At 42.9% G+C, this 27,282-nt stretch overlaps 1 protein-coding gene across 2 annotated transcripts in view; it reads right to left on the reverse strand.

Annotated features, from left to right (window-relative positions):
• evi5l (ecotropic viral integration site 5 like) overlaps window positions 1-25,029 on the reverse strand; it is a 213,768-nt gene extending 188,739 nt beyond the window's left edge. For both annotated transcript variants that reach the window (XM_051920679.1, XM_051920678.1), the window contains exon 1: window positions 24,743-25,029. The gene's annotated coding sequence lies outside the window, so the exon portion shown is untranslated. The remainder of the gene's footprint in view (window positions 1-24,742) is intronic.
• Between the last annotated feature and the right edge of the window lie 2,253 nt (window positions 25,030-27,282).

Genomic DNA, 27,282 nt, shown 5'->3' on the forward strand with positions numbered 1-27,282 from the left:
ACGTTGTCCTGGGGTCTTTTGTGACCTCTCGGATGAGTCGTCTCTGCGCTCTTGGGGTAATTTTGGTCGGCCGGCCACTCCTGGGAAGGTTCAACCACTGTTCCATGTTTTTGCCATTTGTGGATAATGGCTCTCACTGTGGTTCGCTGGAGTCCCAAAGCTTTAGAAATGGCTTTATAACCTTTACCAGACTGATAGATCTCAATTACTTCTGTTCTCATTTGTTCCTGAATTTCTTTGGATCTTGGCATGATGTCTAGCTTTTGAGATGCTTTTGGTCTACTTCTCTGTGTCAGGCAGCTCCTATTTAAGTGATTTCTTGATTGAAACAGGTGTGGCAGTAATCAGGCCTGGGGGTGGCTACGGAAATTGAACTCAGGTGTCATACACCACAGTTAGGTTATTTTTTAACAAGGGGGCAATTACTTTTTCACACAGGGCCATGTAGGTTTGGATTTTTTTTCTCCCTAAATAATAAACACCATCATTGAAAAACTGCATTTTGTGTTTACTTGTGTTATATTTGACTAATGGTTAAATGTGTTTGATGATCAGAAACATTTTGTGTGACAAACATGCAAAAGAATAAGAAATCAGGAAGGGGGCAAATAGTTTTTCACACCACTATATATATATATATATATATATATATATATACAGTATATATGAAGAAACAGCAATAATTTTTTCACATAGTTATTTATAAGCATCAACTAGACAAGTATATAGTATTGACGCACTGATAGGCCATGTTCTAATTATTAGTCTAATATATAAAGCAGAGTCTATGTATGTTTGTTTGTCCGCCATTCAAATCTGCACCGGGCGTCTGATCACCACCAAACTGGGCTTGGGGCTGCTTTGTGACCAGGAGGAGGTCATGGGGTATGTTTGGTTGGGAAAAATGTCCTTGGTCAAGCACAGGACACCTTTTGACCGACGCAGCATTCGCAAATAGTCCCTGTCCTTATCGTCGACAAGATGGCCGCACGTTGCAACAGACGTTAACAGCGGTGCCATCCAGCGGCACGTTTGGTCTCTGTGCATCCCTCTTTACCAATGTTTCTTTAAATTGCCAAGACATTGCGGAAGTGTCCCAAGTATGAGAAAGCCAACTGCTTTCATCATGTGAAGGTGAACTGCCGTATGGATGTAAAACGTGAACGACCCAGTGCGCGGGACTGGCTTTCCGTATTTGTGGTGCTATTTGCTTACTTTCCGACTCAAAGTAAGATTTCAGTCTTGGTCTTTCTGACTGACTGGTGCTATTTGTTCGCTTTCCGACGTATTGTAAATAACGTTCATTCATCTCACTCTGGTGCTTATTCCGTACGTACTACCATGTGACACATTATCATTATCCTAGTTTTTGCTAATATACCCATGCCACCAAAAAAAAAAAAGACATGGCATTAAAAAGTCCACTTCCGATGCCACAAAAAAGTCTATTTCAAGGCCGTCTCAAACATTGCGCAAGACGACAAGATGTTTTCATACCATAATATAATTACGCTGTGAAAACCAGAGCCAGTGTAGCGTACAAGTGATAGGTGGGGAGAGCAAGAACACATTCGGATTGGTAACAAAACAAAATTATAAATTAGTTGTTTATCTTCTGAGAAATTATTATCGGTGTAATGTTTATGTTTGTTATGGCCTCATGAATGTCAACTGTCGTGTCTGATGCCGTCACAGAAGGACAGTCTGAAAATTATTTTTGAAGCATTTGTGGGTACAAATCAGAGAATTTTACTTTTTTCATTCATAAGTGACATTTTTCCAATCCCTGCTGCTTACACACGAATTGTACTGAGCCTTTTGACCCCCAAAAATGTGCCACCCGGGGCGGACCGCCCCCTCCACCCGCCCCTAGCTACACCATTGCTTTGGACTCCCTTGCAAGTAGAAGTGGAGGACAAAATTGAGCGCCATTATGACCAACGCTGTGCATCCTCTCTCTGACACATCAACCCCTGAGAACTTTCAGATGACCAACGATTCAGCAGACATGGGTCAAAAAATGTTATCGGAGCTCCTGAATACCAACAGCAATACATCTGCATAATGATTCACCGGGATTGTGACAGCCAAGTCAGATCTTTTCTTTTTAATTTTCTTGCTTTATAAACATTCTGGTGTGTGTGTGTGTGTGTATATGTAATATTTTATTTATCTACCTGTTTATTTAAAGAGCTTCTGTATAAAGCCAAATTTCCCCCTGGGGACTAATAAAGCTCTGTCCGTCTATCCATCTATCTAAAGGCACAGTAAATTGGCCCACTACAGTCATGGTGAAAAGTTCTGAGAATGACCCAAATGTTGGTTTTCACCAAGTTTGCTGCTTCGGTGTTTTTAGATCTTTTTGTCAGATGTGTCTCTGGTGCACTGAAGTAGAATTACAAGCAGTTCATAAATTTCAAAGGCTTTTACTGACAATGACATGAAGTTTATGCAAAGAGTCCATATCTGCAGTGTCGGACCTTCTTTCTTTTTCAAGACCTCTGCAATTTGCCCTGGCAGGCTGGCAATCAACTCCTGGGCCAAATCCTGACTGATGGCAGCCCTTTCTTGCGTAATCAATGCTTGGAGTTTGTCAGAATTGGTGGGTTTGTGTTTGCCCGCCCGCCCGCCTGCCTGCCTGCCCGCCTCTTGAGGACTGACCACAAGTTCTCAATGGGGAGTTTACTGGCTATGGACCTCAAATTTCAATATTTTGTTCCCCGAGCCACTCAGGCCTTACTTTTGCCTTATGGCCCGGTGCTCCATCATGTCGTCACCAAACTGTTCTTGGATGGTTGGGAGAAGTTGCTCTCGGAGGATGTTTTAGTATTTGAGAAAACCAATACTTGTGTCATTCTCAAAACGTTTGGCCACGACTGTACAAGTGTGCACTGCATTGGACCGGCGCCCTGTTCAGGTCCGGTACCTCACTTTTGAACCTCACGTGTTGGAACTGACGTCAACTTTCTTGCGACCCTGAACTTAACAGGCAGATAGATGACTGAACGGATGAATGAGCACAGTGCTTTACACAGCGCATGTCATCTCAAAGCACTTCACACAATTACGCCATACGGCTTTTATGATAATGAAAGCCAAAGCTGGGATTGGAATTTTAGGTCCAGCACCTTCATATTTCTGAACCACACAAACTGCCAAGCAAACAAAGGAAGAAATACTGTCCTGTATGACTTCGTTAATGTAGCAGGCAAAACTGAAGACTCTGAATATGTTTCATATTCTATAAAAATAACACTTGGTGATGCCACCGAATACAAAATGTATAATTATGCACTTCCTTTTACAAAAAAAAAATATCCCAAAGAAGCTGTTTGGCTCTCAGCCACCATCGCGGGTGAAGCAGAAGACACACAGCCCATTGTAAGCACTGCGGCAGTGTGAGGAGCAGCGCCATTCAGTAGTATTGTCCTGAATTCTGAGCGGTACGACGTCAGTGCCACTCTCAATAATTTAATAAATCAACCTGATTTGAAAAATGTATTTCTCATTAAATATAAAAGAGAGCAATAGCTTATCATGTTAATGTCGAATGCTGCACACATCATACAACAAAACACAAAGCAGGCATATATTTTGCAAAAAAAAAAAAAAAAATTTTTTTTAAAAATTTAAAAAACATGTTTTCTGCATTGCCAATAGGAGCCAATGATCATCCATGTCAGGGCCATCTTAATAACATTATACCAACAAACCCCCAAAGGGGCAAAGGAGTGCACTGGAGCCCCTACCTACTCCACCAATCAGCAAGTCACAACATACATAGATAGGCATGGGTCCCAAACCCCCCCCCCCCCCCCCCGGGTAACTGCCCTGTGTGCCCATGCGTTAAGACGGTCCTGATCCATGGACCTACAGCAGGGGCTCTCAAACTCGGTCCTGGGGACCCCCTGTGGCTGCAGGTTTTTGTTCCAACCAACGTCTGTTTTTAATTGGAATCCTGGGCTAATTAAGTGAACTGTTATTTCCCAAGTTCTGTGTTTTGGGAACATTATAGAAATTAGAAAACTAAGTTTGGTAAAAAAAAATAAAAAAATAAAAAAATAACAACTAGGGAGGTCGCCCCCTGCTCGCTTCACTCACCAAACCCCACCCCTCCCCACCAGCCTGCGATACAATGGGAAACAAATTCAAATTTTTTTTTTTTTACCTCCTCTTTGCTCAATCAGCTGCTGCTGTGCTGCCGTGCCATGTGATCAGCATCTCGCACGCCGCTTCTAACATTTAAAAGCCTGTACAGCAGTTGTCTTTGTCATCTACTCTTTGTCTTTTATTTCCGGCCCCGGGCATGGTTAAATCTCTTCGCACAAAGTCTCGTTTCGCAGGACGTCAGTTCTTGATATTTTTTACTTTATAACTTAAGAATCTGAAAATCTAACAACATCACAATAAAGTTTGATAAAAGACTGAAAAGAATGATACTAAACATATATATGTAGGCTTTAAAATAAGCCTGATTTAAAGCCTTACATAAAACATGACATAAAAAGTCACATAAAGTCGTTGCACTTTTAGGCTTAGGATTTTATGATTTTATATATTATATATATATTTGTCACAGGTGGCTGGGGGGGGGCGACCCGGCCTGGACACCCCAGAGGACCGGAGGAGGGCTTACGCCTCCCCCAGACCCGGTGGGGGAGACCGCCCTGGTGCCTATGGGGACCACGGGTACAGAGCTTTGAAGATCAACCCTGAAGGTGCCTGTGGTCGCTGCCAGGGGGTGCCCCAATGCCTTTGGAGCCCTGGACCTCAGCACTTCCGCCACACCTGGAAGTGCTGGGGGGAAGAGGATCAGGGACACCTGGAGTGCTTCCGGGTGTGGAGCCGGTACTTCCGCCACACTGGGAAGTGCCGGTGGAAGCTCATCGGAAGACACCTGGAGCACATCTGGGTGTGCATAAAAGGGGCCGCCTCCCTCCATTCGATGGCTGGAGTCGGGTGGAAGAGGACGGAGCTCGGAGGAGAGGAGTGGAGGCGGTCAGGAGAAGAGAAAAGCATTGTGTTGTGGGCCTGGACTGAGGGTGATTGGTGCTGCGGCATTGGGTTGTGTGTGCACCGTGTAAATAGTAATCTGTAAATAGACGTGTGTTGGGTGACAAAACGATGTCTACCTGTCTGTGTCCGGCGCGTTTCGCACTATATAATATATATATATATATATATATATATATATATATATATATATATATATATATATATATATATATATATATATATATATAGAGAGAGAGAGAGAGAGAGAGAGAGAGAGAGAGAGAGAGAGAGAGAGAGAGAGATAGATAGATAGATAGATAGATAGATAGATAGATAGATAGATAGATAGATAGATAGATAGATAAGGTACTATATATGGATAGATAGATAGATAGATAGATAGATAGATAGATAGATAGATAGATAGATAGATAGATAGATAGATAGATAGATAGATAGATAGATAGATAGATAGATAATAAGTATTAAAATGTACTAAACCAGGGGTTCTCAAACTCAGTCCTGGAGACCCCCTGTGGCTGCAGGTTTTTCTTCCTACCAGATTCATAATCAGTCACAACTCCCCGTAACACTCATCTCAATTAATTAGCTGCCATTTCTTTTCTCTTATCCTACATTCAGAAAAGCACAGATTTTATCATTTATAAGACATATAGAAATATTTCTGCTTTTGCTATAGATTTAAATGCTTAACTCTCTTTTGATGATTTAATTCTATTTTGCCCTTTCTCTGTGTAGTTTTCTCCCTTTGTTGTATCTTTATTAATGACAATTAAAAATGAGCAGACAAAAAACAACACTGAATCATCAAAGGCTGCACCTACTTTAGCGTCAGACCCACTAATTAGTAAATAATGGATTAATTAAACAATTAGAACACCAAGAAAAGTAGAATGAAAATCAAGATGAAAATATTGTTAAAAAAATACATTATCTACTCCAGGGGTCTCCAACCTTCCCCCCAAGAGCTACTTTTACAAAATGAAAATGGCAGAGAGCTACTTGTGTTTTCTAACGTTTATTCTCATCACTTATTTCAACCCAAACCAACTGAATACGCTTGTTTTGCCTGAACATTTACAAAATGTTGGTGTCCACAACTCACATTTTGCATTAAAACATCACAAAAAATATTGAGTTCACCTGCAAGGGCATTTTGTACGTCTGTATGCATTATCTAGTGCATCTCACACTATTGAATTAAAACATGAATGTTGTCAAAACAAAACAATGCAATTCCAAATACACACATGTGACTTATTCCTTTGTCATTTTGTCACATGTCACCGTGTCACTTTAGTCACAGGTCCAGTTCCATGTGTGATGTGTTTTTTAGTTCGTCAGATGACTGGCACTGAGGTGTACGGCGGAGTAGAGCCACTGAGGTTCACTCTGATGGAGTCATTTCAATGTTCGTCTGTCAGTCTTGTTCTGAACTTTGACTTCATGACATTCATGTCAGACTCACCGAGGTATGAAGACCCAAACACAGCAGACATTTTCAGAGCTGCTTGGTGACGATTTTGTGCAACAACTTTATATGACATTTTTTTGTCACACTTTAAATCGGGCTTATTTTAAAACCTACATATATATGTTTGGTTATCATTCTTTTCAGAATTTATCAAACTTTAATGTGATGTTGTTAGAGTTTCAGATTCTTATTAAATTATAAACTAAGTTATTTAGAAAGTCGTGGTTTATAACAATGTCAGTTAAAACTAATGGATTATTTATTTAGTCTCTTATAAATATTCATCGAGCATAGTGGACCTCAGTTTAACAGGAATACTCCAATCGGTAACAGAGTAAATATTTTATTCTCATTTCATGATTTTTACTCCGTTAAATAATAATTAATTTCTCTTTAACATATTTATAGAATATAGAATTTTCTGATTTTGACTCCTTTTTCTTTTGTACATTTACAGATTTTACTAATATTCTGTCCGGACCTGGGGGTTGGACGCCAAAGGCACAGGGGGGGCTTGCCCCCCTAGCTCACATATAACTGCTTGGTACATTTAAAAAAAATTTTTCAGTGGGAAACCGATGTTTTATATTATTTGAAATTGGAAAAAATCAAATTTTCAGTTAGAGGATCTGTACAACCTGCGGTGGGTTGGCACCCTGCCCAGGATTGGTTCCTGCCTTGTGCCCTGTGTTGGCTGGGATTGGCTCCAGCAGACCCCCGTGACCCTGTGTTCGGATTCAGCGGGTTGGATAATGGATGGATGGATGGATCTGTACAACATTTTTTCAAAACATGGCAGGATTTAATCAATATTATTTTAGAATAAGAGAAATAACTATTATTGCATTTAACTCCCTTCTCCATCTCTTATTTACATAGATATTTACTTCTCCCTTTCTTTTGTTTAATGTTGCCTTATTAAAAAGCCTAAAGCAATTTTCCTTTAGCTAAGCTCTCCTTCTCAGGGGTGGGGTTTGATTAGTCTTCAAATTTGTTGGGTTATAAATTGATCTGTTTGTATGGAATGATTACAATGAAAATTAATAAAATAAAAATATTAAAAAATTGTTTTTTTAAATCAAACTTAGTTTTCTAATTTCTATATTGTTCCCAAAACACAGAACTTGGGAAACAACAGCTCACGTAATTAGTCCAGGAGTCCAATTAAAAACAGAAGCTGGTGAGAACAAAAACCTGCAGCCACAGGGTGTCCCCAGGAAGCACTGACCTACAGGTTAAGTGTTTCTTCAAGGAAAACTCAAGCTAAATATAACATTTTTAGATGTTACTCCAGGGGTTCCCAAACTTTTGGACGTCAAGTACCACCTGAGGTTAAGTGAGTTGCGTTGCGTACCACCCGAATTTTTAACAAAAAAAATTAAAAAGCAAGTACTGCAATGAATGATTAATTCTTAATTAGGTAATATACAGCAAATTCACGACACTGACTACAATATTGAATGAATTTATGTTAGTACAACTGTGTAGCGGCAGCGCACGTATAACAACAAACGCGAGCGGTTTCTGTGAGACAGAGTTACCGAAGACTAAATAGTGTCGCCGTTGTGCTTTCATCTAGTGACCAAAAGCTCAAACAGTGAAGAAGTAGAAGTTGACTTCTACAATACAATAAAATTAATAAATAAAATTAAAAAAAAAAAAAGAAGAAGTTGACTTCCACGAAACAGAATTATGGTAGCGTTAAATGAACTAAATACTGATTCGAATAATAGGTTTTATTTATTCAGATGACGAAATTTCACACCACACTAAATTTGGGAATCCACGTATTATTGTATTTAAACAGTTTCATTGGTTTTTGCTCACAACAGGTTTGTCATAAAGGGTTTTGCACAGATAAATTAAATTTCAGGGACCGCGATGCGTACCACCTGAAAAGGCTCCGCGTACCACAGTTTGGGAACCGCTGTGTTACTCAGCCCATGTAGTCTGTAGTGAAGGCCGAGGGAAAAATTTCAGTCTCCCCTTTTTGTGGAGAATGGAGACCACGATGTTTCTCCATTAATCTATGGTCGCACTTTTGAACTGAAGACCCGCCTCCATGACTCATTCATTGGTCAAGAGTCCCGTCATTAATTCGAAAGTGTGAAGAGGTTTCCCCTTTGTGGGCGATTTTCATTTTCCAGATGTAGGTATTTACCAATATTATAGCACAAAATACATGCGTTTTGCACTTTGTGAGCATACAGCTGGATAACTTGACATGCAGATTATGTGACACGAGTAAAGGGACATTTTTCCTGGTAATTTTTAATATTGTTTGCTGTTGTCCAGTGCTGAACACCATAGGCTCCCGTTCTCCCAGAAACGTTGATCTCTCCTTTATCCACAAAACATGAAATTTTAATTATTTTCTCAGCCATCGCCACATACTACATAGGATTTGAAAAGATAATACAGTGTCACCTATGTGAAATTAACACTTTACAAAATAGTATTAATTAATAATTTCTCACTACTGAAGGGCACTTCAACCACCACTAAGGTGTAGCACCCACCTGGATGATGCAACGACAGCCATTTTGTGCCAGTACGCTCACCACACATGAGCTGTAAGGTGGTGAAGGAGTGAGAGAGACAGAAGCTCAAGAATAATATAAATATTAAATAACATAAACAACAACCCCCCCAAACAAAAACAACATTTCTTTCTATATAACATTTTCATGCAAAGAATGGTGCTCAATTTGCTTTACAAGATGTCAAATAGAAAGTTTAAAGAAAAGAAAAACAAATAAAATTAGTTAAGAATCATAATGAATAAACAAATAAATAAATAGATCCAAATCCACCTATCGATATATAATTAGTAGAAAAGTAGCATCCTGATATACAACATCATATCGTAGATTTCTACAGATGAGTACGGTCATAAGGTCAGAAGGCCAGAAAAACAAATTTGTGTTTAGCTGGACAAAAAAAAAAATAAAAATCTGCAGAAATTCCAGGGGGGCCAAAGACCACCAGGCCTCCACTGGGCATTCCACCTAACATAAATGTGCTTAAATCATTACTCATTGTTTCCAGGTTTTGTCGGAGAGGACATGATATCCGAGTTAGGAAAAAAAAAAAAAAAAGACAAAATAGGTACATTTTTGGGGGTCCTGCTAACGCTTAATCAAGGTCTAGCCAGCTCAGCGGAGTCCACAGTCAGATATATGCACTCCCACCTCACAGCAAACCACCACTGACTTGAGGTCACCTGTAAAAACTTGGGAGAATTTGGCTGAAAGTGAGGAGGAAAGCTGCCGCCCGTCAAAACTAAACATGTAGTTCAGAACTGGGAAAAGGACGGCAACCAAACCAGAGCAGAGAGTAACAAGGGAAGTTAACAGGGGACATAGTCCAACGACCAGTAAAATCATTAACAAAAGACGCAATTAAAGTTGCAAAGAACAGCAGTCAAAGACACAAGGGAAGATAAAAACAAAAAAAAAAAAAGCACAAATAGCTCAATGCAAGACCCCTGAGAAGTGCCAAGGGGTAGTTGAATTATTAGAGTGAGCTACTGCCAGGCAATAAAAATGCGAGGCTGGCTAAGCATGTGGGGTCACGATTCCAGTGCATACAAAGGGTCTGTTTAGGGCTGATTCCAGTTTCACATTTTATTTTTTGTAATGCCTTTAAAAAACGTTTTAAACTAAGCTCTTGCACAACCAAATGTGGAGAAGCCTTATACAGTAATCCCTCCTCCATCGCGGGGGTTGCGTTCCAGAGCCACCCACGAAATAAGAAAATCCGCGAAGTAGAAACCATATATTTATATGGTTATTTTTATATTGTCATGCTTGGGTCACAGATTTGTGCAGAAACACAGGAGGTTGTAGAGAGACAGGAACGTTATTCAAACACTGCAAACAAACATTTGTCTCTTCTTCAAAAGTTTAAACTGTGCTCCATGACAAGACAGAGATGACCGTTCCGTCTCACAATTAAAAGAATGCAAACATATCTTCCTCTTCAAAGGAGTGCGCGTCAGGAGCAGAGTCTGTCAGAAAGACAGAGGAAAGCAATTAAATCAATAGTGCTGTTTGGCTTTTAAGTATGCGAAGCACCGCGGCACAAAGCTGTTGAAGGCGGCAGCTCACACCCCCTCTGTCAGGAGCAGAGAGAGAGAGAGAGAGAGAGAGAGAGAGAGACAGAGTAAAACAAAGTCAAAAATCAATACGTGCCCTTTGAGCTTTTAAGTATGCGAAGCACCGTGCAGCATGTCGCTTCACGAAGCAGCTGCACACAGAAGGTAGCAACGTGAAGATAATCTTTCAGCATTTTTAGACGAGCGTCCGTATTGTCTAGGTGTGCGAACAGCCCCCCTGCTCAATCCCCCTACGTCAGGATCAGAGAAAGTCAGCGCAAGAGAGAGAGAGAGAAAAGTTAAGTTGGGTAGCTTCTCAGCCATCTGCCAATAGCGTCCCTTGTATGAAATCAACTGGGCAAACCAACTGAGGAAGCATGTACCAGAAATTAAAAGACCCATTGTCCTCAGAAATCCGCGAACCAGCAAAAAATCCGCGATATATATTTAAATATGCTTACATATAAAATCCGCGATAGAGTGAAGCCGCGAAAGGCGAAGTGCGATATAGCGAGGGATCACTGTATTCTATAACTAGCTGTCCCCCGTGGCTACGCCCACGTTGTAGTGAAACAGGACAAACTTTACAAATCGATAAAAAAATAAAAAGAAATGTAATTCTCGCCAAGCGGAAGGTAGGTACACTCTAACGTCAAACGTTGGCACTGTATCTGAGCGTGCTCAGCTGTGACAGGAGAGCGTCCCCCGCGGGGGGCCAACATGGCCCTGATATCGCTGCCAGTGACCAGCTACCCTCTAAAACACATGTAGCTGTGATCTCTCACTCAAAAACGTCAAACGTTACTCCTTAACAATCTGTATAGGGTGGTCCAGATCTAATTATGCAGTTTTCTTTATGCTATTTTAAGTTTATTACACAGTGTAATAAAGACGCTATATAGCGCCTGACCCGGCACAGACTGACACAGAGGCACGTACTTAAATAAAGCACACTCTTTTATTTTTCTTCAGCCGTGGGGCAAACCTTCCCCATTTCCCACAGGCCCAACACAGTCCCAAAACACTCACAATCCTTACAACAATACTCTTCTCTTTCTTTACCACCACTCCTCCTCAGGCTTAGTCCTCCTCCTCCCGACTCTGGCTCTCGAGTGGTGGTGGCTGGCCCTTTCTATACCCCACCCGGAAGCATTCCAGGTGCTTGACCACCTGGTCCTAATTGCATTTCCGGGTGGGGCTGAAGATTCAACCAGCCGGGCTGCAAACTCCATGCAGCTCCCCCTAGCGGCCATGCGAGCCCCCAACCAGGCTGTGGAGGACTCCATCTCCCATGGGGCCATGCGTCAGGTTGGGGAATCATCGTCCGCTAGGGAGGCTGCCACCAAGCGTCCCAGGGGAGGTATTGAAGTGTCCATGGCTGCTCCCCCGGAACAGATGCAACAGGGGCGTCCCTGCTGGGCATGGGACCCGGCTGTCCTTTACAATAGAGAATTCACAGCACCTGCCCTGCACATAGAGATTTCACTTAAAATTCTTTTTGTTGCCGATAGATGGCAGCACCTGCCCTGCATTCCAAAATGGCGGGGAGACGGTTGTCAGTTGAACAGTTGCATAATTAGATCTGGACCACCCTGTAGATGATACTGTCTGCTGAACAAACAGGTATGGCTAGCTAAGCGGAGGCAAGGTACACTCCAACACATGGCGAGATGTAGAGCGACTCGAACTGAGCTGCGGGTTGAGGGGAAGGGGAGGCAGGATCTCAGGAGTAGGGAGCCGGGGTGGGGCCCTCCTCACTCAGCCTCCGTTTGAGTTGCTCTACAGTTAGGTCCATAAATATTTGGACAGAGACGACTTTTTTCTTATTTTGGTTCTGTACATCACCACAATGAATTTGAAATGAAACAACTCAGATGCAGTTGAAGTGCAGACTTTCAGCTTTAATTCAGTGGGGTGAACAAAACGATTGCATAAAAATGTGAGGCAACTAAAGCACTTTTTGAACACAATCCCTTCATTTCAGGGGCTCAAAAGTAATTGGACAAATGAAATAACTGGAAATCAAATGTTCATTTCTGATACTTGGTTGAAAACCCTTTGCTGGCAATGACAGCCTGAAGTCTTGAACTCCTGGACATCACCAGATGTTGGGTTTCCTCCTTTTAAGTGCTCTGCCAGGCCTTTACTGCCTTTACTTTCAGTTGCTGTTTGTTTGTGGGCCTTTCTGTCCGAAGTTTACTCTTCAACAAGTGAAATGCCTGCTCAATTGGGTTAAGATCAGGTGACTGACTTGGCCATTCAAGAATTTTCCACTTCTTTGCTTTAATAAACTCCTGGGTTGCTTTGGCTGTATGTTTTGGGTCATTGTCCATCTGTATCATGAATCAATTTGACTGCTGTATTTAGCTGGATTTGAGCAGACAGTACATCTCTGAACACCTCAGAATTCATTCGGCTGTTTCTGTCCTGTGTCACATCATCAATAAACACGAGTGTCCCAGTGCCACTGGCAGCCATGCACACCCAAGCCATCACACTGCCTCCCTCCACCGTGTTTTACAGATGATGTGCTATGCTTTGGATAATGAGCTGTTCCACGCCTTCTCCATTCTTTTTTCTTGCCATCATTCTGGTAGAGGTTGATCTTGGTTTCATCTGTCCAAAGAATGTTTTTCCAGAACTGTGCTGGCTTTTTTAGATATTCTTTAGCAAAGTCCAATCTAGCCTTTCTATTCTTCAGGCTTATGAGTGGCTTGCACCTTGCAGTGCACCCTCTGTATTTACTTTCATGCAGTCTTCTCTTTATGGTAGACTTGGATATCGATATGCTGACCCCCTGGAGAGTGTTGTTCACTTGGTTGGCTGTTGTGAAGGGGTTTCTCTTCACCATGGAAATGATTCTGCGATCATTCACCACTGTTGTCTTCCGTGGACGTCCAGGTCTTTTTGCGTTGCTGAGTTCACCAGTGCTTGCTTTCTTTCTCAGGATGTACCAAACTGTAGATTTTGCCACTCGTAATATTGTAGCAATTTCTCAGATGGGTTTTTTCTGTTTTCGCAGCTTAACGATGGCTTCTTTCACCGGCATGGAGAGTTCCTTTGACCGCATGTTGTCTGTTCACAGCAAAATCTTCCACATGCAAGCACCACACCTCAAATCAACTCCAGGCCTTTTATCTGCTTAATTGATAATGACATAACAACGGACTTGACCACACCTGCCCATGAAATAGCCTTTGAGTCAATTGTCCAATTACTTTTGAGCTCCTGAAATGAAGGGATTGTGTTCAAAATGCTTTAGTTGCCTCACATTTTTATGCAATCGTTTTGTTCACCCCACTGAATTAAAGCTGAAAGTCTGCACATCAACTGCATCGGAGTTGTTTCATTTCAAATTCATTGTGGTAATGTACAGAACCAAAATTAGAAAAGTTGTCTCTGTCCAAATATTTATGGACCTAACTGTACCTCGCGCCACGTGTTGGAGCACACCTTGCCTCTGCTTAGCTGGCCATACCCATTTGTTTAGCAGACATCATCACCTAGAGACTGTTAAAGAGTAACATTTGATGTTTTTGAGTGAGAGATTTAGAGTTACGTGTGTTTTAGAGGGTAGTTGCTGATTGCCAGAGGTATCATGGCCACGTTCTCTTCTCTCTACGCGGGGGACGCTCTCCTGTCAGAGCTGAACACGATCAGATACAGTGCCAATATTTGACGTTAAGAGCGTACCTGCCTGTTGAATGGGGGGCGGTGGTGAGCAATTCACTACCCGCCTTTGGCTGCACCCTGTTCACTCTCGGTGGGCTGACGCTGAGTGGAGGCGACTGTGTGGTGGGCGAATGATGAACCGCCCCTCGCCGCCTCCATTTATTCTCAATAGCAAGCCTGCTTGTACTGTTACCTACATAGCAGGAAGTTATCACAGCACGTCTGGTGTACTGACGAGAGACAACGTGTACAGTGCTGTGCAGAAGAGCTCATCTTAACCTTTTGTCTTCACCCTTCAACAATGTCTCTGAAACTCAAATCTGATGCAAGTGCTGTTGATACAATAAAGAAGAGAAAAACCATCACCATGGACAAATAGTAGAAATAATAAAAAGGTCAAGGAGAGATGAAACTTCATCATTCATTGGCAGAGCACTTAGTTACAGCATCATTTATTAAAATAATGTACCTGTTCCGACTTACATACAAATTCAACTTAAGAACAAACCTACAGTCCCTATCTCGTACGTAACCCAGGGACTGCCTGTACTTATTTCTTACCAAACTTACACTCTATGCCACACAGCCAAACACAGCTCAAACCTTTAATCAGAATCAGAAAACTTTATGAATCCCGAAGGAAATTACTTAGGGACATGTTACACTAAGAGCAAGTATAAAGTAATCATGTAAATATAAATAGAGTATAATAAATGTAAGCATCAAACTAGTGACTCCGTGAAAAACCCGAACTACCAAGAGGACTATTTCATTTATGTTAGGTAGAATGCCCAAAGGGGACTGGGTGGTCTCGTGGCCTGGAACCCCTACAGATTTTATTTTTTTCTCCAGCCTTCTGGAGTTTTTTTTTGTTTTTTCTGTCCACCCTGGCCATCGGACCTTACTCCTTTCTATGTTAATTAATGTTGTCTTATTTTAATTTCTTATTTTGTCTTTTATTTTTCTTCTCTTCATTATGTAAAGCACTTTGAGCTACTTTTTGTATGAAAATGTGCTATATAAATAAATGTTGTTGTCGTTGTTGTAGAGTGCAGAGTGTTGCACCTTAAGTTAATATTGCACATTCTGAGAACAAATAAGGTTATTCTCATGTGAAGAGAAGACAATTTATTGCACAAGAACAGATAGTATGTTGCACATTTCAAATACAGTGGAACCTCGGTTTGCGAGCATAATTCGTTCCGGAAACGTGCTCGTAGTCCAAAGCACTCGTATATATCAAAATGAATTTCCACATCTTAATACATAATTCGCCTGCCTCCTCACTCACTCACTTACTCACGTCCGTCCGAAGCCGAATGCGCAGTCGCCTTCTGCGCAACTGCCCGAAAAACTTTACAAGACCGACATCCAACCCCAACATCGCGGCAGGCGGCGGATTTACGGCCGCGAAAATTCAAAGAGAAAGGCGACTTCGATTAAAGCTCTAGAGGCCTGAAAGGCGATTTCGACTACAGCTCGAGGCCTAATTACGCATTCTGATTCAATTACGCATTCATTCAATACACCTATATCAGGTTTGTGGTGCTTATACTTATTACTATTCCACTCGTGCCTGTTTCATCTTACGTTGCCAAAACGGGCTCTTTGTCTAGTAAGAAATAATGGAAACTCAGATGATTTGTTCCACAACCCAAAACTATTCATATAAAAGTGATTAATACAAAATATAAAGTAAAAATACATAAAACAAATTAACCTGCACTTTACCTTTGAAAAGAATCATGGCTGGTGTGAGTGAGTTTCTAAACTCTTGTGGGATTGCACCCAATGGGACGACACGCGGAAGAGCGTCCCAAAGCAACCGCAGTCTCCCAGCGCTGTAGCAGTTCGCTGTAAAAGCGAATCCGAAAAGATCGCGGACATGCTATAAGCGCCTGCCGTCGATGGGTGATACAAGGAACAAGGAACATTATAAATGCACAGGGCCCTGCCTGACTGCTGTGTCTGTGCATAGGAGAGCGGCAGATCCCGCTACAATAAATAACCACACTGTTGCGGTTTCAAGCTGAATAAAGCAGGTGTTGCTAAAGTACTGAGACTCAGCTTCGTGTTTTAGGGTGCAAGACGGGGACTCGCATGTCACAGCACACACACATACACTCACATGCACACACACATACACTCACATTCACGCGCACACACAGTCACAATGCTAATGCTGTAGTAAACAGTATACGCTCATACGGATGTTGACTATATAAGTGAGGCATGCCGACTCAGACGGAGAATAGGAGACGACTGCCCACAATCCCGCAGCGAGAGAGAGAGAGAAAGAAGAACCATCAGCTCAGTTGTGATCACATGACGCTCAGCAGACAAAGCGTATACATACTACTCATACTGCAAGACCTCGCTCGTTTATCAAGTCATAATTTATTAAAATTTTTTGCTCGTCTTGCAAAACACTCGTAAACCAAGTTACTCGCAAACCGAGGTTCCACTGTATTTGAAAAATATTCCTGGATATCCAATAAAGAAAAAGAGTAACAGGGCAGCATGGTGGCGCAGTGGTAGCGCTGCTGCCTCGCAGTTAGGACACCTGAGGTTCGCTTCCCGGGTCCTCCCTGCGTGGAGTTTGCATGTTCTCCCCGTGTCTGCGTGGGTTTCCTCCCACAGTCCAAAGACATGCAGGTTAGGTGGATCGGCAATTCTAAATTGGCCCTAGTGTGTGCTTGGTGTGTGGGTGTGTGTGTGTGTGTGTCCTGCAGTGGGTTGGCACCCTGCCCGGGATTGGTTCCTGCCTTGTGCCCTGTGTTGGCTGGGATTGGCCCCCGTGACCCTGTGTTCAGATTCAGAGGGTTGGAAAATGGATGTATGGATGAAAAAGGGTAATAGCTTAAAGTATGGGTGAGTGACTGGAAAAGGAGTTCTAGAGTCTGATGGCTGTGAGGAGGAAGGATTTTCTGCGACGTTCAGTGGAGCACTTGATGCTAGTCAGTCTACTCTGTCCAACCACAACACTAGGAAGTGGGCGATTAGCGTTTTCAATAATAAACCGAAGCCTACACAACATTCTCTGATCTGCCACAGTTTCCAAGCTGTCCAGTTTCTCTCCTACCACAGAGGAAGCCTTCTGAATTAGTTTGTTTAGTCTCCTGATGTCTGCCACTTTCATGCTGCTCTCCCCAGCATGCCACAGCGAAGAAAAAGGCACTGGCCACCACACTGTCGTAGAACATCCACAACATAGAAAAAGAAAGATAAAGAAAAAGCCACAAGTGTTTGAAATGTTCTGAAGATTATTTATCAAGGAGATACGAGGCTACAACCTTAACAAGTTAACAAGTAAAGCCAACACATTCTGCTGTTAAGCTAACAGGCCTATTGTTTACCAAGCAGCAATTTCCAATTCTTCTTTCTCTCGTTGAAAATAGAAGCTGCTGTGCTAAACACAAGCTGTGGTTGTGAAGAAGAAGTCGGCCGAATATGGAGCAGTCAATACGCCACGAACTTCAGCCGCGTAGCTCACCTACCCCTCTAAACTCAGACAAGCAGTGTCCGTTTAAATTATAGGACAAAATAAAATTCATTCAACTTTCAGTTTGTCTAATTGCACAGGTCGACTCCAGTGATTCCATCTTCTCCATTTATTACTCCACTTTCTTTACCATAAAGGCTAATATTCTGGTCTTTGCCGTCTCTCTGGTAAAGTCTGCCTTACTGCTCTCAGTTTACAATACGTTTGTAGCACAGGTGGCGCAGTGGTAGTGCTGCTGCTTTGCAGTAAGGAGATTGTGGGTTCGCTTCCCGGGTCCTCCCTGTGTGGACAGCGCTTTGAGTAGTGAGAAAAGAGCTATATAAATGTAAAGAATATTAAAAAAATAAAAAATGAGCAATGTCAGCTAACTCCAGGGTTCCCAGGTCCTGAACATATTTGCAGCCCAGTGATGGTTGAAAGCCTGCCAAATGAATGACGCTGTTGACGAGCAGGGGGATGATCAGCCTCGGAGGTGACACACAAGGTCCATCACAGGACACACTTGTCACACCAGCACAATACCCACTGACTCTTCAGTTTATCCATTTACGGAATCTAATTAGTCCAGGTTTATGGCCACGGGTTGTTGCAGCAGGATCTTGGCAGCTCTGGGTGCAAGCCTGGCACCAACGCAGGGCAGGGCACGTTAACTGTCACACCTACTCTCATGCCTTAATTAATTCAGCTTTTTACTGAACCCACTTAATGGAATTTTAGGGTAGCTGTGACTGTATGGTGCATGGATCACCAGTTCATTACAGGCCACACTCATTCAGCCATCTTCATATACTCGTGTGGTCCAACTATTGGGTCTTATTGGCATCATCTGGGGCAAGACTGGAACCAAGTTTAAATGGCACACCAGTCAGTTACGGGAGGGTTGGGGCACTCATTTACCTATATGTATTCTTCAATCTCCATTTACTAGTGCAGTCCAACCTTAAGCACGTGAGTAGGTGTGCCAGTTAACGTGCCCTGTAATGGAATGCAAGGCTTGCACCCAAAGCTGCCAAGATCCTACTGCGACTCCCCACGACCCTAAACCTGGACTAATTAGATTCAGTAAATGGATGAACTGATTAATTCCATTCAATTAACTCCATTAATTCAACTTTGTACTGAAACCCACTTCATGGAATTTTAGAGTAGCTGCAACTCAGGAAAAAAATCCAAGCAATGATGCCAATAGAGTGAGCGGGTATTCATACCCTAAGGTTGGACTATACTAGTAAATGGAGATTGAAGAATACATATAGGTAAATGAGTGCCCCCAGGTAGCTGACTGGTGTGCCATTTAAACTTGGTTCCAGTCTTGCCCTCGATGATGCCAATAAGACCCAAGAGTTGGACCACACGAGTATATGAAGATGGCTGAATGAGTGTGGCCTGTAATGAACTGGTGATCCATGCACCATACAGTCACAGCTACCCTAAAATTCCATTAAGTGGGTTCAGTAAAAAGCTGACTTAATGGAGGCATGAGGGTAGGTGTGACAGTTAACGTGCCCTGCCCTACGTTGGTGCCAGGCTTGCACCCAGTGCTGCCAAGATCCTGCTGCAACAACCCGTGGCCATAAACCTGGACTAATTAGATTCCGTAAATGGATGAACTGAAGGGTCAGTAGGTATTGTGCTGGTGTGACAAGTGTGTCCTGTGATGGATCCTGTGTGTCACATCCAAGGCTGATTAGATGAGTTCCAGCTGCTTGTGACACTGTGGCAAAAGAAAATATGGAAGAATGAGCCAAGCTATTATATTGTGCATATATTGTATTACCGGTATATAAATATGGATTTAGCAGACACCTTGTTAGGTCCACCTCATGGTTACTGCAACTTCACTTATCCTCCAGTTGCGTGGCTGCACACACCGTCAAGGGGTTTATCTGTTGCTTGACCAAATGTCAGAATGGCCATGCCACATGGTCAAAGTGAGTTTGTGATGATTGTTGGACCAAGGCAACGTGGTTACAGAAGCTAAAAAAAAAAAAAAAACAGCTCTCCTCCTGGGATCTTCATGCACTTCAGTCTGTTCGAGTTTTCAAAGATCAACAAAAACACCCAGTGAGCAGCAGATCTCTTCATAAGTGAGGTCAGAGGACAGCAGCCAAAGTTGTTCAAGCTAACAGAGAGGCCACACATCCTCAAATAACAGAGGTGACACTGAAGGAACGTCTCCGATGGTACAACGCACTGGACCTTGAAGCAGTTGGGCTACTGCAGGTTCCGCTCCTACCATGTCAACATCAAAACTGGACAGCAAGAGAAGCAGGAAGGCGTCTGGTCTGAAGAATCTTAATTTCTGCTGTGACACGCGGATGGAGAGGGTCAAACTTGTAGCATGGATCCCTGCACCCTCATGTCAACGGTACCCCACTGGGAGTGGTAGTGCGATGGCATGAGGAGGTTTGCTTGGCGCACATTACACACCTAAGCACCGCTGCCTGAACTTTATGTCCGTGCTCTCCCCTTTCTCAAATGCCACAAAGCAAAGGTCCCTTCGGTTTACTTCTGTGCCCTGCACCATCCCGAGATGGAGTGCCATTGAGAGGAAGAGGAACGGGAGATTTGCGTGGGTGAACAAATGTGCAGGAACAGAGTGATGCTGTTCAGCTGGCATGGAGCAAACGTCCTCTGGAATGTTTGCAGCAACCTGTGGAATCTTCAGGTGAGGTAAAAATGGGGTCCTACCCACAAATAAATAGATATTTACAGTATGAAATGGCCAGTAATTATACAGGGTGAGCCAAAATGAAGTAGCACATTTCTCAAGGTCATTGAGCGAGTGGGTTGGGGTGGATCCATTGACTGGCGATCCCTTGTAGTTTTCAGTCAGCCACATGCCTTGGTCCGGTGCACCTCGTGCTTTCGCAATCGACGCTTTCTTCAAAAACAACAAATCGATCATCAATACACAACGCGCCTTCCAAAGTACTTCAGCATTCCTCCTAACGGTGACGTCCCAAATTGGAAAACAATTCTTCAGTGGGTGGCTAAATTTAGAGAGACGGGTACAACATTGAACAGAAAATCTCCAGGCCGAACGGCTGAAAACATCCGAGCTGTAAGGGCATCCATTTTGCAGTCTCCTAGACGTTCAGCGCACTTCTGCCTTCGGCATTTCCAACACGTCTTTGATTTTGCGTGAGGACCTTAATTTCCGTCCATACGAAATGATGGCAGTGCAGGAACTCACTGAGAGAGACTGGGAGAGCCGTAGAGAGTTGTGCGGCAACATCCTGCAAACCGTTCATCGAGATGCCATTGTCATGTGGAGCGACGGGGCAAATTTCCATTTGAATGGTGGCGTAAATAAGTAAAACTTTCCAACCCTAGTGAACTTCATCAGAGACCCCCACACAGCGAGCACACGTGTTACAGTTTGGTGCACCGTTGCAGAATTTACTTTTTTTTTGAGGAGAGGGGGAGCAACGGTCACCGTCACTTCAGAACGTTACATTGAAATGCGACAGAACTGGAAGTAATGGATGTGGTGGACGCCAGGGGTCAACAGGATGGAGCGACGGCTCAGACAGCCTTGCGCGGAGATCCATGCGAGTTTTGCGGGAGATGTTTCCAGGGAAGCTGATCTCCCTGTGCGGCGATGTCGGGTGGCCTTCACGTAGGCCTGATCTCGCTCCGTGTGATTTCTATCTCAAGTCGAAGGGATACACACACCGACCTCAAAACCTTGAAGCCCTCAAGGATGCTATCCACCACGGAATCATCACTATTCCCCTTGAAATGGCCGAACGAATCATGCGAGCGTTCAGAAATCGCCTTGAAGAGTGTATCGCTAATGACAGCCACCACCATGAAGACCTCATTTTTAAAACACAGTGGAAAAAAATCTATTTTGTATCCCCTTTCTTGTGTCGTAATGAAATTTATTTTATCTTGTAGCATTTTTGCAGAATAAACCTTTGAAATGTGCTACTTCTTTTTGGCTCACCCTGTATAAATATAATGCTGTGTATTATATACGGTACATATTCATTCAAGGTAATAAAGAGCATAAACTATTGTTATATACAGGTGCTGGTCATTAAATTAGAATATCATGACAAAAGTTGATTTATTTCAGTAATTCCATTCAAAAAGTGAAACTTGTATATTAGATTCATTCATTACACACAGACTGATGTATTTCAAATGTTTATTTCTTTTAATGTTGATGATTATAACTGACAACTAATGAAAGTCCCAAATTCAGTATCTCGGAAAATTAAAATATCAATTAAGACCAATGCAAAAAAAAGGATTTTTAGAAATGTTGGCCAACTGAAAGGTATGAACATGAAAAGTATGAGCAGGTACAGCACTCAATATTTAGTTGGGGCTCCTTTGGCCTGGATTACTGCAGCAATGCGGCGTGGCATGGAGTCGATCAGTCTGTGGCACTGCTCAGGTGTTATGAGAGCCCATGTTGGTCTGATAGTGGCCTTCAGCTCTTCTGAATTGTTGGGTCTGGCGTATTGCATCTTCCTCTTCACAATACCGTATAGATTTTCTATGGAGTTAAGGTCAGGCGAGTTTGCTGGCCAATCAAGAACAGGGATACCATGGTCCTTAAACCAGGTACTGGTAGCTTTGGCACTGTGTGCAGGTGCCAGGTCCTGTTGGAAAATGAAATCTGCATCTCCATAAAGTTCGTCAGCAGCAGGAAGCATGAAGTGCTCTAAAACTTCCTGGTAGACGGCTGCGTTGACCTTGGACCTCAGAAAACACAATGGACCAACACCAGCAGATGACATGCCACCCCAAACTATCACTGACTGTGGAAACTTTACACTGGACCTCACGCAACGTGGATTCTGTGCCTCTCCTCTCTTCCTCCAGACTCTGGGACCTTGATTTCCAAAGGATTTACTTTCATCAGAGAACATAACTTTGGACCACTCAGCAGCAGTCCAAAGGCGAGACGCTTCTGACGCTGTCTCTTGTTCAAGAGTGGCTTGACACAAGGACTGCGACAGCTGAAACCCATGTCTTGCATACGTCTGTGTGTGGTGGTTCTTGAAGCTCTGACTCCAGCTGCAGTCCACTCTTTGTGAATCTCCCCCACATTTTTGTTTCACAATCCTCTCCAGGGTGCGGTTATCTCTATTGCTTGTCCACTTTTTTCTACCACATCTTGTCCTTCCCTTTGCCTCTCTATTAATGTGCTTGGACACAGAGCTCTGTGAACAGCCAGCCTCTTTAGCAATGACCTTTTGTGTCTTGCCGTCCTTGTGCAAGGTGTCAATGGTCGTCTTTTGGACAACCGTCAAGTCAGCAGTCTTCCCCATGATTGTGTAGCCTACAGAACTCGACTGAGAGACCATTTAAAGGCTTTTGAGTTAATTAGCTGATTAGAGTGTGGCACCAGGTGTCTTCAATATTGAACCTTTTCACAATATTCTAATTTTCCGAGATACTGAATTTGGGACTTTCATTAGTTGTCAGTTATAATCATCAACATTAAAAGAAATAAACATTTGAAATACATCAGTCTGTGTGTAATGAATGAATCTAATATACAAGTTTCACTTTTTGAATGGAATTACTGAAATAAATCAACTTTTTGTTATGATATTCTAATTTTATGACCAGCACCTGTATGCTTAGAGGGAACACTTATGGAAAGCAGATAACTTATTTTAGACATTACATTTAAATACTCAATACAAGAACTAACAGAAATAGTAACATCCAAGCTCAATGTATCAGAAATATCCAAGTCATGACTACACATTAAAACAATTATGACAAGAACAGGCCATTCTGGCTGACCGTTTTGTCCAAAATAACCACAAGGTCCCTGAAGTGTTCCTCTCCACCACACAACCTGGCCACATCTTCCATACGTCTGTGGTTCTTTGCATGAAGAGAAGCGCTCTAACATTTGTGCACAATCTGCAACCTTAGGATTGGGTCCCCGTGTTCTTGATGCCAAATGTATTTGAAAGTAACAGCTGGGATCCAACTCTGCATTTTCATCATTTTAAACACTTCAATCAGGTCCCCCCTTGTTTGCCTAAAACGATGGTTCAGCTCCTCTCCTCGTAGCTCAGACCCCACCGGTCGCTCTTTACTGGACTTTCTCTAGCACTGCTGTGTCTTTTTTTTTTTTGTAATATGGAGACCAAAACTGTGTACAGTACAAAACTCCAGGTGAGACCTCACTAGTGTGTTATGTGATTTAAGTGTAACCTCCCATGAGTTGTACCCCACACCTCGGGGGCGCTATATAACTTAATATCTATTAGGCTTCTGTACTCTGTCTGGATGAGGAGAGCATAATGACTCCCAAGGTTCTTCTCATAAGTTGAAGTTTTGCGCATTCAAAGCTAATATTTTTCCGTGTAATACTTTCCAATCACATTGCAGTTCATCTGCAAGTCCCTCTGCAACAATCTGGCTAATTCTCCATTATCTGCCCTTCCACCTAGTTAGGTATCACTTGGAAACTTAGCAATATACACGTATTGAAAATCGAGTGCATGACATAATATATATTTTTGGACATTCTTTTTTTTTTTTTTTATACATCAGTGACTTCTTCTCTTGCTTCACTACTGTGCGTTTTGAACCTTCTCCCACCCTGTACACGCCCACTTTGTCAAACGCCTGGCCCCGAGTCCACGCGTGAACACGAGCCCGTTCGTCCGTCGCGGCTTTTCTCTTCCTTCCTTCCGTCCTTCTTTCTTTTCTTCCTTCCCGCGCCCCCACCTCCGTCTCGCTCTGCTTTGCAGATGTGCTGCTATGCCGAGAGACGCTGGGAGGGGGTGATGCTAATTCTCAAACGAGTCTCCCTTTTTTTCCCACCCTTTGTATTTTTGTCGAGCTGCAGCAACATGGTTCAACACCTGCATGCGCCTCGCCGCTTTGTAACGGCACGGCGGCCCCACAAGCAAAAAGTCGGCGACGAGACATCACAAATCACAAATACAATGAAAGATGAGGAGGAGAAAAAAGAGAGAGAATCCAAGCGGCGACCCACCTGCACCGGGACTCCGGCACCATGGCTGCAAACACTTGACAGTTCCCTAGAAACACTCCCGCAGTCTCCTTCAACCAGTAGATGACATGGCCGACGTCAAGAAAAGGATTCGCACTAACGTTCTGCTGGTGTATTGAAGAATTCGAAGAAGTAAAACGGTTCTCCTTGCTAATTGTCACTCCGCTAGACAGAAAAAAATCACACACTCCCGTCAGCTGTCAGTATGCGCGAGCTTCCTCCAGGAGACCCGGGTGCACCGCCCACCCCCAGCCTTCCAGCCAGTCACAGTACGCCAGAAGCTTTCAGACTCCTCCTTTAACTTTAGATTGAGAGAAAATGATAGCCCTACCCCAGTTTGAGTGACAGCCGCTCTTTTCAATAGAAATGCTACTTCTTGTTATTGACATTATTTATGACCCAATTGAAGGACGAAGAGCGGGACGAGCGAGCGAAGGGCGTTTCGAAGTTTCGAGTGAATGTTTTGATTCCGCCCTTTGCGGTTAGGCCGCCAATCAACGAGCACGATCTTATTTGAGTGGCGTTTATTTTGCGGCAAGTCACCGCGAAGGATATGGCTTGATCTGTAGCCAATGAGAGAAGATTTTCATTCTGCCGAGAGGTCATTGTAATAAATAAATGACAATGGCCGATGACTTCTTCTTATAAAAATGATCAGCAATGGAACAGGAAACTGTTTTTTTTTTCATTTTAAATAAAAAGCATTTTAGCATGCTGTCGAGTTATGGGGAGCTTATATATATGTGTGTGTGTAGATCGATAGATATAACGTAATAGTGCGTCCCCTTGAAGAGGTGTCCGTTTTGAAATTAAAGCAATGTCTTTCTATTTGATTTACTGTCGCAGGAGTGATCCTATATATATAAGTTATTTTTATATGAGTGATGCCAAATTAGGTGAAGAATTCATCCATGCATGAAATGTGGCATAGGAAATATAACCTAATCTGACAAGATGTGAAAAGGCATAGCTACCTAGAAGGAAGACACACACTGGCTCAATAGAAAATTGGTCTTTCTGTTATCAGATCTGTTTGGGTCTTGGGGCTGGAGCCCTCCTGCCAGCATTAGACACAACAATCAAAGCAAGTTCTTTTCAATTTAGAGTTGCAGATTATCGTAAAATATCTTTGGGGTGTGTGAGGAAAACCAGAGTACCAAATACAAGACCCACATAGCCTCCAGGTGGGTATGCAAACTTCACACAAACAATGGTTATGACTTTATTGTGTGTGTACAATGTAAAATTTAATCAATACATAAAAATTCTGGTCAAAGTTATTTTCGTAATTGTAAAAATTAATAAAAAAAATTGTAAAATCAAATATTGTATAAAATAACGTAAACTATAATAAAATGAATAAAAAAATGTGATGGGCATAAAGTCACTCAATGACATTGGTGGTGAGAACAAAACAAACACGGGTGGCATGGTGGGACAGTCTAGAGCTTCTTCACAGATCCAGCATGTTGAGTTCCAATCCCACATCCACTAACCCATGTGAAGGCTGCATGATCTCCCTGTGGCTTTGTGGGCTTTGCTCCACATGACTCTGGTGTTTCTCCCACCTGCCTGGTCCCATGTGGGCCTGTCCAGTCTTGTCTCCTGCCTTCAGCCTAGTGCTGTTGGGATGGGCTGTGGCTCCCTGTGATCCAGAACTGGACTACATACATTATGATGTTTCTATAAATAAGATCACCATTATTTCCATATTTCTCCACTGTTAAGTACTGGCAGATAAAGAGAACTACTCAGGGTCACACCCAGGGGTTTCATTCAACCTTTTGATTTGAAGTTTAGCTACTAGGCCACACTAGTCATAGAGTAAATGTCTCTACTTGTTGAATATTTATTTTATATAACACCTCTCATCCATCCCATCCACTTTCTTAACCCACTTATTCAAGGCAGGGGTCCTGGGAAGCTGGAGCCCACCTCAGCGGTCATCAAGCGCCAGGCAGGAATACTCCCTGGACCAGGCACCAGTCTACTTTTTATGGTGTGCCAATAAAGCACTAAACCACACTCCCTGTTCAAGAAGACCCCCAGACACAATGATGAGATTATAGTCTGGCACCACCTAGGAAATCCCCGAGAAAAAGTTGCAATCTGCTCGGGATGGTGGTGTCACCTCAGACGTCACTGAGACGTACAATCCACAAGATGGCCCGAGTGCTAGCGCTGTGTCCTTTGGCTTTCCTGTTTTTCGATATTTCATACTGACGCCCGTTAAGAGCGAGCGCTTGGCACAATGGATGCCGACTTCCTTCCCCGTCATGACCTTACCCTGCCATGCTTTTCTTCTTCTCAGATTTCATTTCAACCTATCATTTACAACTCAGCCGAGATGTTAGGCAGGCCATTGTGTGGACCACGTGGGTCTTGTGTTTCTACTTAGCAGGTATGGCTGCTGATTTAGTAATCTGAGACCGGGGGAATTTCAGCTGTGGCAAGAAATCCCTGGAATGTGATCAGCTGTTCACCACAAAAAAGCCACACTGAAGGCCCGCCAAACAGGTGGA

The sequence above is a fragment of the Erpetoichthys calabaricus genome, chromosome 17 (genome assembly GCF_900747795.2).
Source record: "Erpetoichthys calabaricus chromosome 17, fErpCal1.3, whole genome shotgun sequence".
Taxonomy (NCBI): domain Eukaryota; kingdom Metazoa; phylum Chordata; class Cladistia; order Polypteriformes; family Polypteridae; genus Erpetoichthys; species Erpetoichthys calabaricus.